Consider the following 24173-nt stretch of genomic DNA (forward strand, 5'->3'; position numbering starts at 1 on the left):
ATCATGGAGTCGTGGCGGACACAACTCGCAAGGGAGTGCAGTGCTGATCAAGGATTCGCACAGACCCCAGGTACAGTACCTAAGAAATTAGGCAGAGTCAAAGATGTGGCACGGAATCTGGGAGGTAAGGCCTTACTGGAGCCGGTGCAGCATCAGTTCCGTACTGCCATGCAGGAGGTGAGGTGCCAGTTCCTTACTGCTATGCAGGGGAAGTGAGCTGTTGGTCTCTTGTGGAGGTGAGGAAGTGTCAGTGGCAAGGCATCGATGCAGGGGCACATGGTCAAACAAGAAAATGTCCACTTTCTAAAAGTGACATTTTCAAACACAATTTAAAAACCACCTTCACTAAAGATGCATTTTTAAATTGTGAGTTCGGATACCCCAAACTCTAGTTCTCTATCTGATCCCAATGGGAAATGAGGCTTAAAAGATATTTCAAGGCAATCCCCATGTTAACCGATGGGAGAGATAGGCCTTGCAATAGTGAACACCAAATTGGGCCGTATTTCACTATCAGGACATGAAAAACACACCAGTACATGTCCAACCATTTAAATGCACTGCACCCCGCCCATAGGGCTACCTTGAGCCCACCTTAGAGGTGCCTTACATGTACTGAAAGGGAAGGTTTGGGCCTGGCAAGTGGGTGTACTTGCCAGGTCGACATGGCAGTTTAGAACTGCACACATAGACACTGCAGTGGAAGGTCTGAGACATGTTTACCCCGCTAATCTTGTGGGTGGCACAATCAGTGCTGAAGGCCACTAGTAGCTTTTGACGTACAGGCCCTGGGCACACATGGTGCACCATACTAGATACTTAATAGTAAATCAAATATGCCAATCATGGATGTAGGAAAGTACCATCTTGCCTGGCATGTTACCCCCATATTTCACTGTATATATTTTGTTTTAGTCTATGTGTCACTGGGACCCTGCCAGGCAGGGCCCCAGTGCTCATAAGTATGTGCCCTGTATGTGTTCCCTGTGTGATGCTCACTGAGGCTCTGCTAACCAGAACCTCGGGGTTATGCTCTCTCTGCTTTCCAAATTTGTCACTAACAGGCTAGTGACTAAATTTACCAATTCACATTGGCATACTGGTACACCCATATAATTCCCTAGTATATGGTACTGAGGTACCCAGGGTATTGGGGTTCCAGGAGATCCCTATGGGCTGCAGCATTTCTTTTCCCACCGATAGGGAGCTCCGACAAGTCTTACACAGGCCTGCCAGTGCAGCCTGTGTGAAATAACGTCCACGTTATTTCACAGCCATTTACCACTACACTTAAGTAACTTATAAGTCACCTATATGTCTAACCTTCACCTGGTGAAGGTTGGGTGCAAAGTCACTTAGTGTGTGGGCACCCTGGCACTAGCCAAGTTACCCCCACATCGTTCAGGGCAAATTCCCCGGACTTTGTGAGTGCGGGGACACCATTACACGCGTGCACTGTACATAGGTCACTACCTATGTACAGCGTCCCAATGGTAACTCCGAACATGGCCATGTAACATGTCTAAGATCATGGAATTGTCACCCCCAATGCCATTCTGGCATTGGGGGTGACAATTCCATGATCCCCCGGGTTCTCCACTGAAGCTGCTGCTGCTGCCAACCCCTCAGACAGGTTTCTGCCCTCCTGGGGTCCAGGCAGCCCTGGCCCACGAAGGCAGAACAAAGGATTTCCTCTGAGAGAGGGTGTAACACCCTCTCCCTTTGGAAATAGGTGTCAGGGCTTGGGAGGAGTAGCCTCCCCCAGCCTCTGGAAATGCTTTGATGGCCACAGATGTTGCCCATCTCTGCATAAGCCAGTCTACACCGGTTTAGGGATCCCCAGCCCTGCTCTGGCGCAAAACTGGACAAAGGAAAGGGGAGTGACCACTCCCCTGACCTGCACCTCCCAGGGGAGATGCCCTGAGCTCCTCCAGTGTATCCCAGACCTCTGCCATCTTGGAAACAGAGGTGTTTGTCACACACTGGACTGCTCTGAGTGGCCAGTGACAGCAGGTGACGTCAGAGGCTCCTTCTGATAGGCTCTTACCTCTCTTGGTAGCCAATCCTCCTTTCTTGGTAGCCAAACCTCCTTTTCTGGCTATTTAGGGTCTCTGCTTTGGAGAATTGTTTAGATAACGAATGCAAGAGCTCACCAGAGTTTCTCTGCATCTCCCTCTTCACCTTCTACCAAAGGATCGACCGCTGACTGCTCAGGACATCTGCAAAACCGCAACAAAGTAGCCAGACAACTACTAGCAACCTTGTATCGCCTGATCCTGCCGGCTTTCTCAACTGTTTACAGGCGGTGCATGCTCTGGGAGTAGCCTGCCTCCTCCATGCACCAGGAGCTCTGAAGAAATCTCCAGTGGGTCGACGGAATCTTCCCCTGCTAACGCAGGGACCAAAAGACTGCAACACTGGTCCTCTGGGTCCCCTCTCATCCAGACGAGCCTGATCCCTGAAACTCAGCAACTCTGTCCAAGTGACTCCCACAGTCCAGTGACTCTTCAGTCCAAGTTTGGTGGAGGTAAGTCCTTGGCTCCCCACGCTAGACTGCATTGCTGGGTACCGCATGTTTTGCAGCTCTCCGGCTCCTGTGCACTCTTCCAGGATTTCCTTCATGCACAGCCAAGCCTGGGTCCCCGACACTCCTTCCTGCAGTGCACAACCTTCTGAGTTGTCCTCCGGCATCGTGGGACTCCCTTTTGTGACTTGGGTGGACTCCGGTTCACTTTCCTTCCAAGTGCCTGTTCAGGTACTTCTGCAGGTGCTGCCTGCTTCTGTGAGGGCTCCCTGAGTTGCTGGGTGCCCCCTCTGTCCCCTCCTCCAAGTGGCGACATCCTGGTCCCTCCTGGACCACAGCAGCACCTAAAAACCTCTACTGCAACCCTTGCAGCTAGCAAGGCTTGTTTGCAGTCTTTCTGTGTGGGAACACCTCTACAAGCTTCATCACGACGTAGGACATCCATCCTCCAAAGGGGAAGTTCCTAGCTCTCTTCTTTCTTGCAGAACTCCAAGCTTCTTCCATCCGGTGGCAGCTTCCTTGCACCCTCAGCTGACATTTCCTGGGCTCCTGCCCACTCTCGACACTGTCGCGACTATTGGACTTGGTCCCCTTGTCTTACAGCTACTCGGGTACAGAAATCCACTGTTGTTGCATTGCTGGTGTTTGTTCTTCCTGCAGAATCCCCCTATCACGACTTCTGTGCTCTCTGGCGGTAGTAGGTGCACTTTACACCTACCTTTCAGGGTCTTGGGGTGGGCTATTTTTCTAACCCTCACTGTTTTCTGACAGCCCCAGCGACCCTCTACAAGCTCACATAGGTTTGGGGTCCATTCGTGGTCCGCATTCCACTTTTGGAGTATATGGTTTGTGTTGCCCCTATCCCTATGTGCTCCTATTGCAATCTATTGTAATTCTATACTGTTTGCATTACTTTTCTTGCTATTACTTACCTAATTTTGGTTTGTGTACATATATCTTGTGTATATAACTTATCCTCATACTGAGGGTACTCACTGAGATACGTTTTGCATATTGTCATAAAAATAAAGTACCTTTATTTTTAGTACTTCTGTGTATTGTGTTTTCTTATGATATTGTGCATATGACACCAGTGGTATAGTAGGAGCTTTACATGTCTCCTAGCTCAGCCTAAGCTTCTTTGCCATAGCTACCTTCTATCAGCCTAAGCTGCTAGAAACACCTCTTCTACACTAATAAGGGATAACTGGACCTGGCACAAGGTGTAAGTACCTCTGGTACCCACTACAAGCCAGGCCAGCCTCCTACAATGGACAACCAAATATAATCACAATTTACACAGGGAGTACTTGCACTTTAGCACTGGTCAGCATTTGTAAAGTGCCCAGAGTACCAAAACCAGCAAAAACTAAATCCAGCAAACAGTCAAAAATGCAGGAGGCAGAGGCAAAAAGACAGGGGAAACCACACCAAGGATGCCAGGTCTAACTTGGACCATGGAGAAATAGCAGGTATGCCTTAGCCAAGGTGACCATATTATCCGCCCTGCCTACCCAGCACATACAGCAGTCAAGTAAGCCACTAACAGCCTCCTTTGCCTCTAACTTGGACAGATCACTCCCTTCTATCTTTTTCTTTCCCCTATAATGTCATACGAGATCTGCAATCCACCTCTTTAACCTCCGGGCGTATCTGGTCAAAGCTGGTTTCCAGGGAGTGGTGTGCTGCTCTCCAAGCCTCTCTCAGGGTCAACAGCTTTCCTGCCTCTGCCTCTGCAGATTCATTTGATGAGTGGATTTCCTCCTCTTTGGATGGTATTCTGCCGATTAAATCAAGAGTCAATAAGCTATCCCATAAGGCTAAACCCTGGTTCTCTCCTTTCTTACTAGAATTAAGAAAGAAATGTAAAAAGTTAGAAAGAATCTGGAGAAAGAATTACAGCTCCTCAGATAGAGAAGTATATAGGCAATCCATCAGACTCGATCACCAAAATATTAAAGCCGCCCAGTCCACCTACTATGGCACAAAAATAGAAAATTCCTCCTGCTCACAGAAGGAAATTTTTCAGATCTTTAAAGAATTGACCATAATCCCTATGCCAGCCCCTCCCACAGAGTCCTCCGTTGAATACAGTAATCGCTTGGCATCTTACTTCCACGATAAAGTCATCAAGATATATTCTGGGTTCTCTTCCTCTCTTCCCCTGGAGTCATTAGAACATCAAGCGATGGACCCGGCCTTTTCTGGAATCTCATTAACTGCTTTCGCACCTCTTACGGATGCTGTAACAGCCAACCTCCTCCTTAAAATTAAATCGGGTTCTCCCCTTTATCCCGCCCCTCCTGCCATTCTCTCGCGGGTCTCAGATATTGTTGTTCCTCCTCTCACAAAAATACTGAATCATTCCTTATCTTCAGGATCTGTCCCTTCATCTTTTAAGCACGCCATTATTAAACCTCTTCTAAAAAAGCCTAAGCTGGATCCTTCCTTATTGGAGAATTATAGACCTATTGCTCTCCTTCCCATCTCAACAAAAATCCTGGAGAAGCATGTCAACTATCAATTAACCAGCTATCTGGAGAGCCACGAACTCCTCCACCCTACTCAAATGGGCTTTAGAGCTCACCTCTCCTTACAGTGACCGAGTCAGCCCGTCAACTTTTGGATCAAGGGGCTTACATAGCAGTTATTTTAATTGATCTTAGCGCAGCTTTCGATACAGTGGACCATAATCTTCTCTGCTGCAGGCTCTCTGAATTAGAGATAGGAGGTTTAGCACTGTCTTGGATTTCTGCTTTCCTTAAAGGAAGATCCTTTCAAGTTCTGGATTGAGCCTTTTTCTCTGAGATTTTTCCATTGACTTGTGGAGTCCCTCAGGGCTCCTCCCTGAGTCCAACTCTTTTCAATGTTTATCTATCCCCGCTGGCTAAAGTGATTGTTCCTTATAACTTTTCCCTGGTCACCTATGCCGACTATACTCAGCTTGTGGTATCACTATCTAGTTCTGGGGATTCATCCGCGGCCAATCTTTCTTGCTGTATGAAGGATATTGGAGACTGAATGATTCAATCTAAGCTTAAATTTAATGATGGGAAATCAGAAGTTATTGTGTTGGGCAATGGTTCCCCAGCCTCCCCCCTCTCATCACACTCCAAGGCTTTTAACAACCTTCCTTCCCCCAAGGCTCAGGTAAAAAGCCTTGGTTTTTGGTTTGATTCCCTCTTGACTATGGATTTTCAAGCTAAAACAGTCTCCTCTACAAGTTTTGGTATTTTAAGAGTCCTTAGGAAGGTTTTTAACCTTCTACCCTCTACGGCAAGACGAATCCTCGTTCAAACTCTGATTCTCTCCCGCCTTGACTATGGGAACTCTCTGTTTCTCAGTTCCCCGGCTTATGTGATAAAGAAGTTGCAGACAGTACAGAATGCAGCAGCCAGGCTCCTTATTGATCTTCCCAGACATCTGCCCGCAAAGCCGGCTCTTTCAGCGCTCCACTGGCTCCCCATCAAGCAGCGTACCCACTTTAAAGCCCTGTGTATTGTTCACAGGGCCCTCCATGATAAGGGTCTGATGTTCTTTAGAAAACGGATCCTTATCTATGCCCCCTCCCGAAGTCTGAGATCTTCCTCCTTCCGACATGTTAATATCTTTCGGTTCAAGATAGCTTGGGGAGCCAATTCCTTCTCTACCAAGGCCGCCCGCCTTTGGAATGATCTTCCCTCTGAGCTTCGTTATGAACCCTCAGAGCAGCTTTTTAGGAAGAAACTCAAAACTATCCTTTTTTGTAGCTAATTTTCTGGATCTTCCTTGTCTCTGACAGTAGTCATGTTATGTTAGCGCTGGGATGCCTTAGGGTAACTATGCGCTTTATAAGTCCTTAAAACTAAACTAAACTAACTCTCAGAATAAACACTAGCAGAGACGTGTTATGGGACACAATAGGTCCAATAGCAGTACTAGATCAATAAATAGTTGCAAAACAGTGCTAAAACCCACAATCAACAAACTGATAAAGCAAGAGAAACATGCACCCATTTAAAACAGCAAATCTAATGTTCAGTTAGTGATTTTTCTTTGTAAATGTAGAGTACGTTGAAATAGGCTAAGTGATATGCTGTGCACAGAACTGCACATGTATACAAACAGGCAAGGGAAAAACCCATGTTAGTCCCTCTTAAATGGCTTCACAAGTTGCAGGAAAGTTTATAGATGAATATAACCTCTCAATGTGCTCCACACCCCCATAGGTCTCATCCACCTTTAATGGTTTGAGTCCTGCAAACCCTAAACCCTACATCTACAATACTTCCATATATTTCTAAAACAACATATGATACACAGCTTCATAAACTCAACCCTACTGCTTTTGTCATAGAATGTTAATATAATTGTTAGACCTGACAGTCTTAGGGTGGTCTTTACCCAACTTTTTGCCTGCCTCCCTCTATTTTTCTGATCTAGTTTGTACTGGTTTTAGGACTCTGCACACATTACCACTGCTGATCAGAGGTAAAGTGCTTGTGCTCTCCCCTAAACATGGCAATATTGGCTCCAACCCAATTTGCATATTTCATTTACCCACATGACCCTAATAATGTAAACTATATGTGCCCAGGGCATGTAAATTACATGCTACCAGTGGGCCTGCAGCACTGATAGTGCAACCCACATTAGTAGCACCTTAATCATGTCTCAGGCCTGCCATTGCAAGGTCTGTGTGCAGTTTTACTGCCACTTTGATTTGGCATTAAACACTATTTTCTAAGCCTTAAACTCCCCTTTTATAACATATGTCACCCCTAAGGTAGGCCTTAGGTACCTCATAGGACATGGTTCTATGTCAGTAAAAGGCAGGACAATTACTTGTACGTTTTACATGTCCTGGTAGTGAAAAACTCCCAAAGCCATTTTTCACTATTCTGAAGTCAGCTCCTCTTATAGGCTAGCATTGGAAATTCCCTTATATACTTTTAAGTGGTAATTTCTGATATGAAAGGTGTGACATTGGCATGTTTGGTATGGTTAGAATGGCAGCAAGAAATCCTGCTTATTGATGAAGATGGATTTAACGTTACAATTTTTGAAATGCCACTTTTAGAAAGTAGGCATTTCTCTGCACTTACTACTCTCTGTGCCTTACAGCCTGTCTCCAATCCATGTCTGGTCTATGCTGGTTTACAGTTCCTCTTGTGCATTCCACCCAGACAGCTGTAAACATAAGACACTAAGCTGGATCTGTATTCATCTTCATACTTGAAGGGTCTTCCTGGGGAGGAAGGGTGGAGGGGCTCTCATTACACTTCAAATGCTAGTGGCCTGACTGCACACAAAGGAATGAAATTGATGCAAGGCCTGCAGAATTGACGCAGAGCCTGTCTCGTGGCTGAAAAATCAACACATCACCTGCAGAATCGACGTAGCGCTTGTTTCAGTGCATTTCCATCATTAAACGTGTCTGGATTGTCCACGCATCGTCCTTGGGTACCAATTCGTCATTGACTCTGCACTGCAGTGAGGAACTGAGATTGCATATCCAGGAATCAACGCATCACCTTTCCTGTGAGGAAAGAATAGATGCATCACCTCCCCATCCAGTAAGGAACCGACATATCACACCACCAGTGTGGGAAGAATCAACACATCATCTATTCAGGGCAGTAAGGAATCAACACATCGCTTGGCTTTCTGGCACCTCACCTCCTTTGTGGCCTGCATCATACTTGTTTTTGACGCAGCACAGGTAATTTATGCTAGCGAGATACCATAGCTACATGTTTACTACTTACCAACATTTAAAAACAATTTAGATTTTTTTTTTCTTCTTCTGCAATTTTGCCTGCTTTGCATTTTTAATAATCCTATACAACATGTTCTGGCTGGTTCTACAAGTGGAGCCATGGGGTTTGAGCAGGCTAAGTTGGAGGTGTGCACAGATAACCAGCTGAAAAGCTTTTGCAGAGGGATGGGGGTCCCTCCCCAAGGAGCCACCAAGAAGGTGGAGTTTTAAATGGCAGTGAGGGCATGGGCAGAGTCCCATATCCCAAGAGAACAATGAGTTGGGGGGTATGTGAATGGCTCTTCCAAGGAACTACCGGCAGTAGTTGAGGGGGACATCCCTCGATTTGTGAACCCGGGAGCGCAGGAAGCAGTTTCTTTAGTCATGGCCTAATCCCAGAGGAAAGGAGAGAGAGAAGAGAGAATTCCAGCTGCAGTTGGCATAATTAAAAATGAAGACAGAGGAGAGGAAGGTTAAAAAAGACTTAGCAGACTAATAAGTACTTCTGGCTCATGAACTGAGTCTAAAAGAGCTGGACCTCAAGATTAGGCAGTCTGAGTCCAGCAGTGATGGTGGCAGCATACATGCTGTGCCTGATGGAGACAAGAAGGTTCATATACTCAAGGATTTGGTGCCCAGTTATGTGGTGGGAGATCACAGTGATAAGTGGTTTTCTGTTTATGAAGTTGCACTGAAGGTACACAGGGTTCCTGAAGAGCACTGCGGGGCAGCTTTGTGGAAACACATGCCAATACCTGGGAGGAACACACTTCTAAATTTATAGGTTGGGGACCAGACCAAGCACACTCCAAGGAAAGTCATTCTGATTGCCAAATTTCGACTGACGTATCATCAAAGATTCAGAGACAGTCTGAAGCTCTCCAACTAATCCTGGGTAGATTTAATTGATTACTCCAGTAAGGCACCGAATGGCTGTATGGGGGGGCAACAAAGTAAATGATTATGATGGCTTGCACAATTTAATCTTGAGAGAGCACATGCTCAGTATCTGGTTTAAAGAGTTGCGCCACCACCTAGTTGATAAGAAGCTTGCTAGGCAGGCAGGCCTCTGGGCTAGCACCAGAGTGTCCAAAAAGAAATCTAAGGGGGCGCCCACCTAGGTGGTCAGAGTTTCTGCCAGAAGAAAGAGTGGGGAGAAAACTTGAAAATAAAGAGTTCTCTAAAGGCCCCCCAATCTAATTCTCAAGGGAGTAGTGGTTACCAGACTCATTCTGTTTCTAAAAACAAAAGGGTTATTTGACCATCAGACCAGGAGATGGGTACCCCAATGCACAGAGTGCTCTAAGTATGGTCACTCTAAGGATGACGTCAAATGTCTCAAGAGGGCACAGCCCCCCCACTGGTGGGCAGACAACTGGGTTGGTGAGTGTAGCACTTGGGGAGGAGATAGACCACGCAAGTTTTTGGGAACAGACTGAGGTAACCTTAGTGTCCCCAGGGGGTACAGATATGGTGCCAAAAACCAATATGCCTGTTAATATTTCCAAGGGTAGGCATTAGGTCACCATTAATGTGCAACAGGTAGAGGCTCTGCATGACAAAGAAGTCAGCAAGTCACCTGTCAAGTGTCAGATGGTGTCAGCAGAGTAGGTCCTACCGAAAACATTCCACCAAGTCATTGTTGTTGACAATCGTGACAGCCATCTACAGTGTCTCTGTTTCCCTTTGAGTGTGGGGGGAGTCTCTGTTAAGCTGAAAGTTTCTGTGAGCCCATGACTGTAGATTGTCTATTAGGCAATGACCTGAAGCACACATCCTGGAGGGAGGTAGAGCTCTTATCTCACTTAGAAATGATGGGATTGCTTCTGTGTGACCTCAAAGTCCATGGCTGTTTGGCAAAGGAGTCAAAGGCGTCTGAAGCCTGAAACAATGGCCCAAACAGCAGCCAAGGAGAGTCCCTGACGTTCCTGTGGTAGAGGTTGAAAGGGTCCCTAAGGAGGAGGCTCCTGAGCCAGCCAGGGTGGACATTGACACCCTAGGTGACCTACCTGAGCTTGCTGACTGGCAAGTTGAGGGTGGGCCCACCAAGGAGGAATTCTGGAAAGCATAGAGGGGGTCATTCCGACCCTGGCGGTCGGTGACCGCCAGGGTCACCGACGACAGGAGCACCGCCAACAGGCTGGCGGTGCTCCGTCGAGCATTCTGACCGCGGCGGTTCAGCCGCGGTCAGAAACGGAAAGTCGGCGGTCTCCCGCCGACTTTCCGCTGCTCGGGAGAATCCTCCATGGCGGCGGAGCGCGCTCCGCCGCCATGGGGATTCTGACACCCCCTACCGCCATCCTGTTCCTGGCGGGTCTCCCGCCAGGAACAGGATGGCGGTAGGGGGTGCTGCGGGGCCCCTGGGGGCCCCTGCAGTGCCCATGCCAATGGCATGGGCACTGCAGGGGCCCCCGTAAGAGGGCCCCACAAAGTATTTCAGTGTCTGCAAAGCAGACACTGAAATACGCGACGGGTGCAACTGCACCCGTCGCACCTTCCCACTACGCCGGCTCCATTCGGAGCCGGCGTCCTCGTGGGAAGGTAGATTTGCCCTGGGCTGGCGGGCGGCCTTTCGGCGGCCGCCCGCCAGCCCATGGCAAATCTCAAAATACCCTCAGCGGTCTTGTGACCGCGGAGCGGTATTTTGTCGGGGGAACATTGGCGGAATGTTGGAATCACCCCCAGAGTGTCCCACTCCTGAGGGCTTGAGGCGACAGGCCCTAGTCAACACAGCAGGTGAAGCCTCTGAAGATCACTTACTCTACTGGGAGAATGATCTACTCTACAGCAAACCTAAGGCTCTGGGTACCGGAGCAGCCATGTGTTGGAGGTCCCCCAATGTTACCGGGCCTTCCTACTCAGTTTGGCTCATGAGATACCCCTGGCAGGATATTCAGGGCAGGGTAAGACCTTTACCACACCCACACTTGCTGCCTCTTTTTATTGGCCCAGAAAGAACACAATCTCAGATACATTCTGCAGGTCCTGCCCCACCTGCCAGGCCAGTGGGAAGTCAGGGAAAAAGCTGAAAGCTCCCCTGATCCCACTTCCATTCATTGGCACCCCCCTGCAAAAGCATCAATGTCATTTGTCCATTGGACCCCAAGATAGCCCTAGGCAACAGGTTTATCCTGGTCTTGCTGGACCATGCCACACGCTACCCAGAGGCAATCCCTCTAAGGACAGTGACTGCACCAGTATTGACCAGAACTCTGATGGTGATCTTTACCCTTGTGGTGGTCCCCAAAGAGACAGTGTTTGACTGAGGCACTAACTTCAAGCCTGAATACCTGAAGTTTATGTGGAATACGTGTGGTGTAACTTATAAGTTCACCACACCCTATCACCCACAAACTAATGGTCTAGTTGAGAGGTTCAACAAAACTTTGAAGGGCATGATTGTAGGTCTACTTGAGGCAATGCGGCATAAGTGGGACGTCCTCTTGCCATGCCATCTGTTTGCCTAAAGGGAGGTGCCGCAGAAAGGATTAGGGTTCAGTTCCTTTGAACTCCTCTATAGCCACCCTGTCAGAGGACCTCTGAGCATTGTCAAGGACGGGTAGGAGAAAGCTTGCAGGAAACCCCCTAGAATTTGGATTTGGTGGTCAGCTACATGTTGCCCCTCCAAAATCAGATGCACCACATTTGGAAAAAGGCTAAGAGCAACTTCAAGGTCAGCCAGGGGGTTATGACATGCTGATATGACCAGAAAACCATTCTGGTAGAGTTTCCGCCTGGCTAAAAAGTATGGGTTTGGAGCTAGTAGAGCCCAGAGCTCCCTGGGACTGGTGGATTGGCCCATACAAAATCAAGGTGCGTAAGGGGGAAGCTATTACTTACTGGATCTCCAGACCCCATAGAACCCCCTCGGGGTGCTCCAAGTCACCAGACTCAAGCCTCACTTTCAGAGGTCCGAAGTGAGCATGATCCTTTTGACAGACAAGGGTTTGGAGTAGGAGAGTGAACCTCTCCCTGACCTCCTCTTTGCACAGAAACACAATGGGTCAGTAGAGGGTGTCAACATATCTGCCACCCTGACCCCAGAGTAGCAAGATGACTGTCACCAGTTGCTGGGAAAATTTCCTTCACTTTTCTCACTCATCCCTGGCTTCACACATCCAAGACATTGACACAGGAGGTAGTCCCCTTATTAGGAACAAAATATAGAGGTTGTCAGACATGGTGAGAGCCAACATCCAGGAAGAAGTCTCCAAGATGCTAGCTTTTGGGGTGATTGAACCCTCTAGCAGTCCCTGATCTAGCCCCGTGGTGTTGGTACAAAAGGTCATCCCACCGGTCACCAAACCAGAACTTCTGATCTGTGTGAACTACAGAGGCCTTAGTTCCATCACCAAGAATGACATACACCACATCCCCAGAGCTGATGAGCTCATTGACAGGCAAGGCCCTGTCGTAATCCTCAGTACCTTTGATTTAACATCAGGGTACTGGAAAATCACCTTGACTGAGGGAGCAGAAGAGAGGCCAGCATTTTCAATGCCTGAGCACCATTAACAATTCCAGGTGATGCCTTTTGGCTTGAAGAATGGCCCTGCTACCTTCCAACGGTTGTTTAACAGGGGCCTGGCTGGCAAGGAAGCTTTCTGTGCTGCCTACTTAGATGACACTGCTCTCTACAGTGCAAGATAGGAAGAACACCTGCATCACCTCCAAGAGGTGCTTCAGGCCCTGCAACCAACAGGCCTGACAATCAAGGCCAGTAAGTGCAGACTAGGCAGGGTTTTGTGGTGTATTTGGGACACCTAGTAGGTGGTGGCAAGGTGCAGATCCTCCAGGCCAAGATTGAAACCATCATGGCCTGGCAATCACCTGAAATCCAAACCAAAGTGAGAGCCTTCCTAGACCTCACGGGCTACTACATAATATTCATCAAGAGCTATGACACCATTGTTGCCCCCTTAACTGAGCTCACTTCTAAGAAACAGCCCAGGATGGTGATCTGGACAGAGGCTTGGCAGAAAGCCTTTAATTCTCTCAAGGAGGCCATGTTCACAGCACCTATGCTCAGGGCCGTTGATTGCTCTATGGAATTCATCATGCAGACAGATGCATCAGAGCATGGCATATGTGCAGTCTTAGCACAGTTGAGTAACGAGGGCCTAGACCAACCACTAAACTTCATTAGCAGGAGGTTACTTCCACTGGAATAGAGATGGTATGCCATTGAAAGAGAAGCATTAGCTGTGGTCTGGGCACTGAAGAAGCAGAGACCATACCGGTTTGGGACTTACTTCTCAGTTCAGACAGACTACAGGCTCCTCACATGGCTCATGCAAATGAGGGGTGAAACTCCTAAATTCTTGAGGTGGTCCATCTCCCTACAGGGAATGGACTTTACAGTGGAGCATCATCCAAGGATGGGCCACACCAATTCTGATGGTCTCTCCAGATTATTCCGCCTTAGTAAAGAGATCCTCCAAGGGGTTGGGTGGGTCTCCCCACTTTCAGTTGGGGGGGACACATGTTAGACTTGACAGCCTTAGAGAGGTTTTCCCACAACTTTTTGCCAGCCCCCCTCCATTTTTCTGACCTTTTTTTTTCATGGTTTTAGGACTGCTGACCAGTTCTAAATTGTTTGCACTCTCTCCCCTAAACATGATAACATTGGCTCCTACTAAATTGACATACTTAATTTACCTATACGTCTCAAGTAAAGTGCAGTACATGTGCCCAGGGCCTGCAAATTGAATGCTACTAGTGGGTCTGCAGCACTTATTGAACCACCCACATGAGTAGCCCCTTAATCATGTCTCAGGCCAGCCAATGCAAGGCCTGTGTGTGCATTTCCACTTCAACTTGACATTTAAGACTACTTGCCAAGCCTTAAACTCCCCTCTTATTACAAATAAGCCATCCCTAAGGCATACCCTAGGTAGCCCGTAGGGCAGGGTGCTGTGTAAGTAAAAGGCAGGACATGTGCTTGTAAGTTTTGCATGTTCTGGTAGTGAAAAACCTCCAAGGTTGTTTTTTGCTAATGTGAAGCCTGCTTCTCTCATGGCCCAACATTGGAATTCCCTTATATACTTCGATATTTTTAAATGCTAATTTCTGATCTGTAAGGAGTGGCATTGTCATGTTTGTTATGGTTGCAATGGTAGTGTAAAATCCTGTTTACTTGTGCAGTTGGATTTAGCATTACCATTTAAGAAATAACACTGTACCTACTGCTCTCTGTGCCTTACAGCCTGTCTCCAATCCACGGCTGGTCTGTGCTGGTTGACAGCACCCCTTGTGCATTCCACCCAGGCAGCCATAAATACAGAACACTCATCTGCATCTGTATTAATATGCATACTCATGGGTCTTTGTGGGCAGAAAGACTGAAGGGGCTCTCACTTATACTTCAAAAGCTAGTGGCCTTACCCCACACAAATGACTGACAACCCACCACCAATCTCCTGGCAGACAGGACTGGGTTAAAAGGGGAACTGGTGCACCTCAAAGACACTCTTCTTTGAAGTCTCCTCCACTTCAAAGGCACAGTTGAGTACATATACATGGTCTGTGGCCCCCTAAAATCAAGCACTTCTGAGCTTTCAACTAAACTCTGTCAGAGGGACTGCAGTGCTCCCCAAAGGACTGAACTGGACTGCTTTTCTGGAAGGACTGCTCTTCTGCTTGTTGCCCTGCAGCCAGCTGTTCCCTGAGTCTGCTGGAAGGACTTTGCCTTTCCACCACAAGTGATTTCCAAGGGCTTCTCAGCTTGCCTCCTGTTAAGAAGTCTCAGGGCCATGAAAGACTTCACCTAAAAGAGAAAATCCACGCCTCAGTGTACTGTGCCGGAAAAATCAACGCAGCGCCTGTCCTGCAGCTGCAAAATCAACACAGCACATGCAGAATCGACACCACAGTTGTTTCTCCGTAGTTCAATCATCAAAGCGAGTCTTGATTTTCCACGCACCGCCCTTGGGCGCCAATTCTTCATCAACACTACACTGTAGTGAAGAACCGAGACCACGTGTCTGGAAATTGGCACATCCTCTTTCATGCCAATAAGGTACAGACGCATCGCCTTACCTGTGTAGGAAGAATCAACGCATCACCTCCTCTGAGCAGCAACACATTGATTTGCTTTCCGGCTCCTCTCCTCCTCCGTTGCCCACATCGACTTTGTTTTTGATGTACTCCAGGTACTTTGTGCTACTGAGATACATCCATAGATTCCTATGGATTACGACCCACTTAAACCTCTAAAAAGTGAAATCTTGACCTGTGTATATTGGACCTTTATTGTTTTGGTCTTGTTTCATATTCTTCAGTAGTATATAGCTCAGACTGTATGCTTGGGTATTATCATTCTGCAAAGAGCTACACATTTAAAAGTATAAGCTGGTCAGCATAATAATATAAACCAATATTCGTCGCACCTATTCCTCCATCACAGGGTGAGAGAACGCATTTCTGGAATGCGGCACAAGTTTGCTTATCTGCCCACAGGAATGCTGTGAAATTGGATTGTAGTGTTCGAAACATGGTTGCAGGAATTCAACATGGTTAATTTTGCAGGACACAGCAAGATGGGAAAAGAGAATCATTTTAAACAAAGTCCTGTGCCAGCGATATTAAGAGGGGAGGAGCACCAAGCATCCATGTCTTATTTAGTTGAGTTAGCAAATTAAGCTCCCAGGCTCTCTGGCGAGTCAGGGCAATAAATATGCCCACATACATGCTTTGTGTGATGTCATTATTGTCCCCTGTCACAGCATATAGGTCGGTGTGTTCCAATTGGCAGTGAGGCTGGAGGCCTCACTGTAAATCTGTAGTATTTGTATCAGTCTGGGCAAGGGGGTCTCGTATAAATACCAAGATGTCATGTGTTACTAAAAACTTCCCAGGGAATACAATGCTTTATCAAGGCATAATCAAATTCATTGTTTAATATATAATTCCAAAAATAATTGATTTACTGGTTTTGACTCAACCTTAAAAAGCTCTTCTTTCACATATACTTTGTCTAATAATACAAATCTATCATTAAAATAATACATTTTCTTTTGAGGTATAATGCGAGGTTCATAAATTGAAGTTCACAGGATGCAAATTTGAGAACTCGAAGTTTGCGGCTAACGCATGTTTTACAGGAACCCCACATCTTCAGGGCTGCAATATGATCAATAATATTCTATTAAAATACATATTTGAGTCCTAGGTACCAATACAGAATTAAAACTAAGGGAAAATAATATATCATTTTACTTGACCAAACACATCCTAAAGGCACAACTGACACATTCACAGTAGGTGGGCACTCAACTTGAAGACTTATATTGATCATAAACAAATAAAGAATTAAATGGACTATCATTTATTATAATAAATAAACATTCATTCTATGTATACACCATATGCAACATTCTTAAGTAAAAGATCGGGCAGACAGTTAAAATATTTTGTATCCACATTTTATTCTGAGTTTATCTGATGACTGATGTAATATCCTGAAACTTGCACCTAATAGAAAGGTACACTATCAGAATACTTTATACATTAATGAATAGACATTAATCTATATTTTTCAGTTTAACAGCACTACATAATATATACCATTTATATATGCACATGAGCATACGTTAATACAAAACATTTCTTATGGATGAAAGATTATTAAACAGACAGACTGTATACAGATGCAAGGAAGTTTGAAGATTTTTTAATAAACAACAGCTATTAATTGGTAAAACATAGTCATTGGACAGTGTGACTATCTCTGATACTTTGAGCAAATCGATGAGGGAAGATTGAGACAAAATATAACATAAAAGAATACAAAGAGGAGAACAAAATGGGACAAGAAAGAGAAATAAAAAATACAGCAGATCAAGATCTCAGAAAAAAGCAGGACAGGACAGAAATAGCAATAAACATAGTTACAAATCTCTCAGATAGAGAGATGACACCCACAGAGATGCAGACACGTACTAGGGACATGTTATTTGCACCAGTCGGTAATTTTAATTAATTTGGGCTTAAAACAGATCAGCATAGATTTGCCGGTGATCTGAAATGTTTTTTTTTTTCTATGAACGTCACTAAATCTAGTATTCACGTCACTCAGAATCCTCCTATTTTAGAAATAACTATTTAGGGATTGGAAATAACTCAGTTACTGGTAAATTTAGAACAAAATGAGACCCCATCCATTGAAGATTTATCAAGATATTTAAATATCTCAGATGTTGGACTATGTAAGAGTGGGTTGTCTATGCTAAATAAACAGTAGTTTGTCTAATAACTCTTATTTTATAACTTACTATAGCAAGTTGGTTTGTGAGAAATTTGATGTGTTGAAAAAGATTCATGCTAAAAATAATTTGACTAATAAAGAGAAAATTGTATTGGAGAATGTGTGCAGTTATTCTAGTATCATTATCCATCAATTTATTGAGGGTGGGTATGTTGTACTGAGGAATTGTGTTGCGTACAATCAGGAAGCTGAAAGGCAACTCAGAAGTGTCTCAGATTACTAGAAAGCTAGTACCACACGATACACTGAGCTAGGAAAAGCTAATCATGTCTTATGAAGAGATAGCATGATGAGGGTATGCTTGAAAATGAGGAATATAGTTATTTAGACATTAAACAGCCAGTTCCCCCTATTATATATTTCTTACCAAAGATACATAAATGAGGTAACAGCCCTCTGTGTAAACCGATTATGTTGAGCATTGGTTCCCTTACAGAAATGTATAGATACATATATAGATCTATAGATAACGTTTTTCTGTTGGTGATTTATTGGCCTCCTTTGCTGAGAAACTTTAAAAATGTGTTGTGCAAACTATATGATATTCTTTGGAAACCTAGCTTTTGTTTTGTTAAAATGTGTATGAAAAGTGTGCATTCCATCATCAAACAGCATGATAGGCTTAAAGATGTCAAACACTTCTTTTCAACTAAATCAGACAATTATACATGACAGGTAGACATGATTTTAGAACTGGGGGACTTTGTACTTTGGAGCAACTACTTCCTTTTGGAGAATCAGATGTACAATCAGAAGCGAGGAACAGCAATGGGAGTCAGAATTGTTCCTTTTGATGTGAACCTTTTGATTAGTTGGTATAAGAGGGGGCATCCCCTGGAATGAAAACTCTCATACTGACCCTGAACACATTGTGTACTGGTTAGGATATACTGATAACAATTTTGTCAACTGGGATGATACATTAGAAACTCTTAAAAGTTACCATTAACATCTAAATAGAAATGTGGTAAATGTTGAACTTTGACTTGATTTCAGCAAAGAGAAAAATCTCTTTTTTGTATTTAGAGCTGTTTGTGATAGGAGTCAAATTACACAGCAGGACTTTTTGTAAACCAATAGCTGTTAATAGCATAAAGCGTTATTCATAAGCACCAATTCGTGAAGAAAAAAAAACCCAACCCATTTGGGTAACTACAAAGACACAGGTGTAACTGATTTCACTGTGATTGATTATTTTGAAGAGAAGGGAATAGTGGTTGAAAAATGTCAAACTAGGTGCTATCCCAGCGGGATCTCAAAGGGGGCAGTTGCAAGAGCCAATAAGGTCCAAGGGCATGAACTATTATAGGATGAAAAGAAAAGAATGTTACACAATTTTAATAAGACCACCATGGGATTTAGCACTAGGCTTTGTGCAGAGAATAACAAAATATACCTTATATTGAGGAGACATTGGAAAGTTTTGCGGGTAGATAAGGATTGCTAGAAATGGGGTCTCTAGTTGGCAGTCGGTTTGCACCCTATCCAAGTCATGGTCTAAAGGAACCTTCCTTTCCTCCATGGCCTGCTTCTCCTTTGGTCCTCCATTTTTAACCTCTCCAACTCTATCTGGTGCCTCCTGCCTTCTCTCCTGTCCTCCAGCTCCTCTGTAGTCAGGCCCTTAGAACTACCACTGCTGCCTGACCTAGAGAGTACCTCCCCCCCAGCAGCTCCTGCAACCTCAGCACATTTTCCCCAGGATTCAGGTCCACGGACTCCCCAATTGGATCCTCAGACTGCCCACTGGCAGTTCTAGCTGCTACCCAGGCCCTTGGCACCTTTTGTTGCACCTCCTTCTTGGTAAGACCTCTGACATGGACTTTGAGGTTTTTGCAAATTGCCTTGAGTTCCTTCATGGTGTAGGTTTCCAACCTATCCTCCTCAAAAACTAAATCCTGGGATGCAACTGATGATGCTCTTGACTGGGGCATGATGTTGTTGGAGTTCACATGAACTCAAGACCAAAAATAGGCCAAAGGAAAAATACAAATAAACTGTGTGTGGCACGTAGTGGTCTGCGATATGGTAGTAGAGTACCTTATTCACTGTGGGTCAAGTGCAAATGCAAGTCCTGTCCTCACCGCTGACAACCAATGTTAGAAATGGGGTCTCTAGTTGGCAGTCAGTTTGCACCCTGTCCATGTAGGGACCCTAACTATAGTCAGGATACGGGAGATACCCACTCAGATCACCCCTACTCACCCCCTTTGTAGCTTGACATGAGCAGTCAGGCTTATCTCAAAAGCAATGTGTGAAGCATTTGCACATAACACACAGCAATAAGAGAAAACACCACAAAGGACACCACACCAGCTTTAGAAAAATAGCCAATATTTATCTATATAATCCAAGACCAAATACAATAAAAATCCAACATAACATATACATAAAAACAGGAGGTCAGAAAGCAAAAAGGCAGGGGAGGCACGCCAAAAGCTTCCAGATCTAACAAGGATCTATTGCAAATCATAATAGTAAAACATGCTATTCAATCAATCAATCAATCAAAAAAAAATTGTTGAGCGCGCTACTCACCCGTGAGGGTCTCAAGGCGCTGGGGGAAGGGAAACAGGTGGGGGGGCAGGGAGGGTCACTGATCGAACAACCATTTCTTGAGGTTCTTTCTGAAGACCAGTAGGTCTTTGGTTTGCGAAGGTCGGTGGGGAGGGAGTTCCAGGTTTTGGGGGCGAGGTAGGAGAAAGACCTGCCTCCTGTTGTGGTGCGTTGGATGCGGGGGATTGTGGCTAGGGTGAGGTCGGCTGATTGGAGGTTGCTTGTGGGAGTGTGGAAGTTAACTCTTTCATTGAGGTAGGTTGGGCCGGTGTTGTGGAGGGATTTGTGTGCGTGGATGAGGATCTTGAATGTGATTCTCTTGTCTATGGGGAGCCAGTGAAGGGATTTGAGGTGTGGTGAGATTCGTTTGTGGCGTCGGAGGCCAAAGACGAGGTGTGCGGCTGTGTTCTGGATTCTCTGGAGTTTGCGTTTGAGTTTGAGTGTGGTGCCGGCGTAGAGGGCGTTACCGTAGTCCAGTCTGCTGCTGATGAGTGCGTGGGTGACTGTCTTTCTGGTTTCTGGGGGAATCCATTTGAAGGATGTTTTTAGAGTGCGGAGTGTGTGGAAGCAGGAGGAGGTTAGAGCATTGATTTGCTGTGTCTTGGAGAGGGATGGGTCGAGGATGATGCCGAGGTTGCGTGCGTGGGTTGCGGGGGTGGGTGCGGGGCCTAGGGCGGTGGGCCACCAGGAGTCATCCCATGTGGTTTTGTTGGGGCCGAAGATGATGATCTCGGTTTTGTTTGAGTTGAGCTTGAGGTGGTTATTGGTCATCCAGTTGGCGATGTCGAGGAGAGCGGCGTGTAGGTTGGTTTTGGCGGTGGTGGGGTTGCGGGTGAGGGAGAGGATGAGTTGGGTGTCTTCTGCATAGGAGAGGATAGTGATTCCGTGTGCTCGGAGGATGTTGGCTAGGGGGATCATGTAGATGTTGAAGAGTGTGGGGCTGAGGGAGGACCCTTGGGGGACTCCGCAGGTGATCTTGGTAATGTTGGAGTTGAAGGGCGGAAGGCGGACTCTCTGGATCCGGTCGGAGAGGAAGGAGGTGAGCCAGTCTAAGGCTTTGTGACGAATTCCTATGTTGTGGAGGCGTGTGCGGAGTGTGTGGTGGCAGACGGTGTCAAAGACTGCGGAGAGGTCTAGGAGGATGAGTGCTACAGTCTCGCCTTTGTCGACTTTGGTCCTGATATCATCAGTGCATGCGATGAGGGCGGTTTCTGTGCTGTGGTTCTTGCGGAACCCAGATTGTGAGGGGTCAAGAGTGTTGTTTGCTTCGAGGAAGTGGAATAGGCGGGTGTTGGCTAATTTCTCTGCTACCTTGGCGGGGAAAGACAGGAGGGAGGTGGGGGGGTAGTTGGAGAGGATCTCCGGGTCTGCTTTTTTTTTTTTTAGGAGAGCGGTGATTTCCGCGTGCTTCCAGGGGTCTGAGCAGGTGGCGGAGTCGAAAGAAGAGTTGATTATGTTGTAGAGTATGGGGGTAATGGTAGGGCTAGCTTTGTTGTAGATGCGGTGCGGACAGGAGTCGGAGGGGGAACTGGAGTGGATGGAGTTTATGGTTTTTTCAGTTTCTTCGTGTGTGGTGGGGGTCCATGTGGAGAGTGTGGTGGGGGGGTCCTGAGTGGGGGTTGGGTTGGGTGAGTGAGGGGTATGTATGGTGGGTGTGTGTGGTATGAAGCTGTTGTGGATGTCCAGGATTTTGTGGAGGAAGTGGTTGGAAAGGGCGTCACATAGGGGCTGTGTGTGTGTGGGGTCTATGTTGCTGGCTTTGGGTTTGGCAAGTTCATTGATGAGGGTGAAGAGTTCTTTGCTGTTTTGAGAGTTGTTGTCAAGGCGTGTCTTGTAGTGATCTCCTTTGGCGGTGCGTATGAGTTGGTGATGGGTGTGAATGGTGGTTTTGAGGGTGGAGAAGTTGGTTGTGGAAGGTTCTAGTCTCCATATTTTCTCAGCTTGGCGGCATTTGCGCTTAGAGTCTTGGAGTTCAGGGGTGAACCATGGGGCGTTCTTGATGTTGCGGGTGGCGATGTGTTTTCTGAGGGGGGCTAGTGTGTCTGCGCAGGTAGTGATCCATTTGGAGAGGTTGTGTGCTCCTTTGTTGGGGTCGTTGGTGTGGGGGGGGTTATGGGCCAGTTGGGAGTTTAGTCGTTCTGTGGGGGTCTTGTCCCACATGCGGTGTGGTGTGTTGATGGTAGTGTGTGGGGGGTTTGGTGAAGGAGAAGTGGACACAGCGGTGGTCAGTCCAGAGGAGTTCGGTGGTGTGGGTGTAGGCTATGTGTTGGCTTGAGGAGAAAATTGCGTCAAGCGTGTGTCCTGCTGAGTGGGTGGGTGCGGTGACCAGTTGTTTGTGTCCGAGGTTGGTGAGGTTGTCTATGAGGGAGGTAGTGTTGTGTCTTGTGGGTTTTCTAAGTGAAAGTTGAAATCACTGAGGATCATGTAGTCTGTGGAGGTGAGGGTGTGCGAGCTGATGCTGTCGGCGATGGTGTTGCAGAAGGCAGGGCGTGGTCTGGGTGGTCTGTAGATTAGTGTATGTCTGAGGGTGGAGTTGTTGTTAATGTGGATGAGGAAGTGGATGTGTTCAGTGTTGTTGATAGTGTCTTGGGAGCTGGTGTGACTTTGATGGTGTCTCTGTGTAGGATGGCGATGCCACCGCCTGGCCTGTTGAGGCGGTGTTTGTGTTGGAGTTTGTATCCCTTGGGGGTGGCTATGAGGAAGGCGATGTCAGGTGAGTGTGATATGATGAGGTCCCAGAGTTCTATGGCATGTTTGTGAAGGGAGCGGATGTTGAGGAGCAGGCAGTTAAGGTTGTTGTGGTGGGTGGCGTTGGTGTGGTGTGTGAGGGTGTTGTTGCGGGGTGTGTTGTGGTTGTGGGCTGGTGTGCTGGGGGGTTGTTTGGTGGGGGCAGGGTGGGTGAGTCTTGTGTTGGGGGTGTTGTGTTTGTTGAAGGTGGGGTCTTTATGGTTGGTGTGTGGTGTGAGGGATGATGAGCAGGAGAAGCGGCAGGTGTGGCAGGTGAAGGGGCCATGAGTGTGTGTGGGGCTAGATGTGGTGCATGTGGGGCAGGGGCCTGGGTTGAGAGATTGGAGGGTGGGGGGGAGTAGGTGTGTCTGAGAGGGCCAGGGGTTCTGGCACTGGGTGCGGTCCAGGTGCAGATGGGCGCAGACGGGCTTGCCTTTGGTGCACCTTTGGCGCGCCAGCGGCACGGACGCGCCGCAAATGCCATAAGAGGAGGGGAGGGTGGGAGTGGCAGATGGGAGGCGGGAGGGCCTGTCGAATGAGAGGGCTGGGGGGAGGGGCCGCAGGGGACACAGCGACAGGGAAATAGACAAAGGAGCGGAGAGAAGGAAGGGGGAGACAGGAGGGGCCGCAGGGGACGCAGCGGCAGGGAAATAGACAAAGGAGCAGAGAGAAGGAGGGGGGAGGCAGGAGGGGCCGCAGGGGACGCAGCAGTGGGGAAATTGAACAAAGAGGCGGTGAGAAGTACGGGGGAGGAGGGAGGGACCGCAGGGGACACAGCAGCAGGGAAATAGACAAAGGAGCGGAGAGAAGGAGGGGGGAGGCGGGAGGGGCTGCAGGGGATGCAGCAGCAGGGAAATTGAACAAAGAGGCGGTGAGATGGAGGGGGAGGCGGGAGGGGCCGCAGGGGATGCAGTGGCAGGGAAATAGACAAAGGAGTGGAGAGAAGGAGGGGGGAGGCGGGAGGTGCCGCAGGGGATGCAACGGCAGGGAAATAGACAAAGGAGCGGAGAGAAGGAGGGGGAGGCGGGAGGGGCCGCAGGGGACGCAGCGGCAGGGAAATAGACAAAGGAGCAGAGAGAAGGAGGGGGAGGCGGGAGGGGCCGTAGGGGACGCAGCGGCGGGGAAATAGACAAAGGAGCGTAGAGAAGGAGGGGGAAGGTGGGAGGGGCCGCAGGGGATGCAGCGGTGGGGAAATTGAACAAAGGAGCGGAGAGAAGGAGGGGGAGGTGGGAGGGGCCGCAGGGGACGCAGCGGTGGGGAACTTGAACAAAGAGCCGGTGAGAAGTAGGGGGGAGGCGGGACGGGCCGCAGGGGACACAGCAGCAGGGAAATAGACAAAGGAGCGGAGAGAAGGAGGGGGGAGGCGG

The sequence above is a fragment of the Pleurodeles waltl genome, chromosome 4_1 (assembly GCF_031143425.1).
Source record: "Pleurodeles waltl isolate 20211129_DDA chromosome 4_1, aPleWal1.hap1.20221129, whole genome shotgun sequence".
In the NCBI taxonomy this organism is placed as follows: Eukaryota; Metazoa; Chordata; class Amphibia; order Caudata; family Salamandridae; genus Pleurodeles; species Pleurodeles waltl.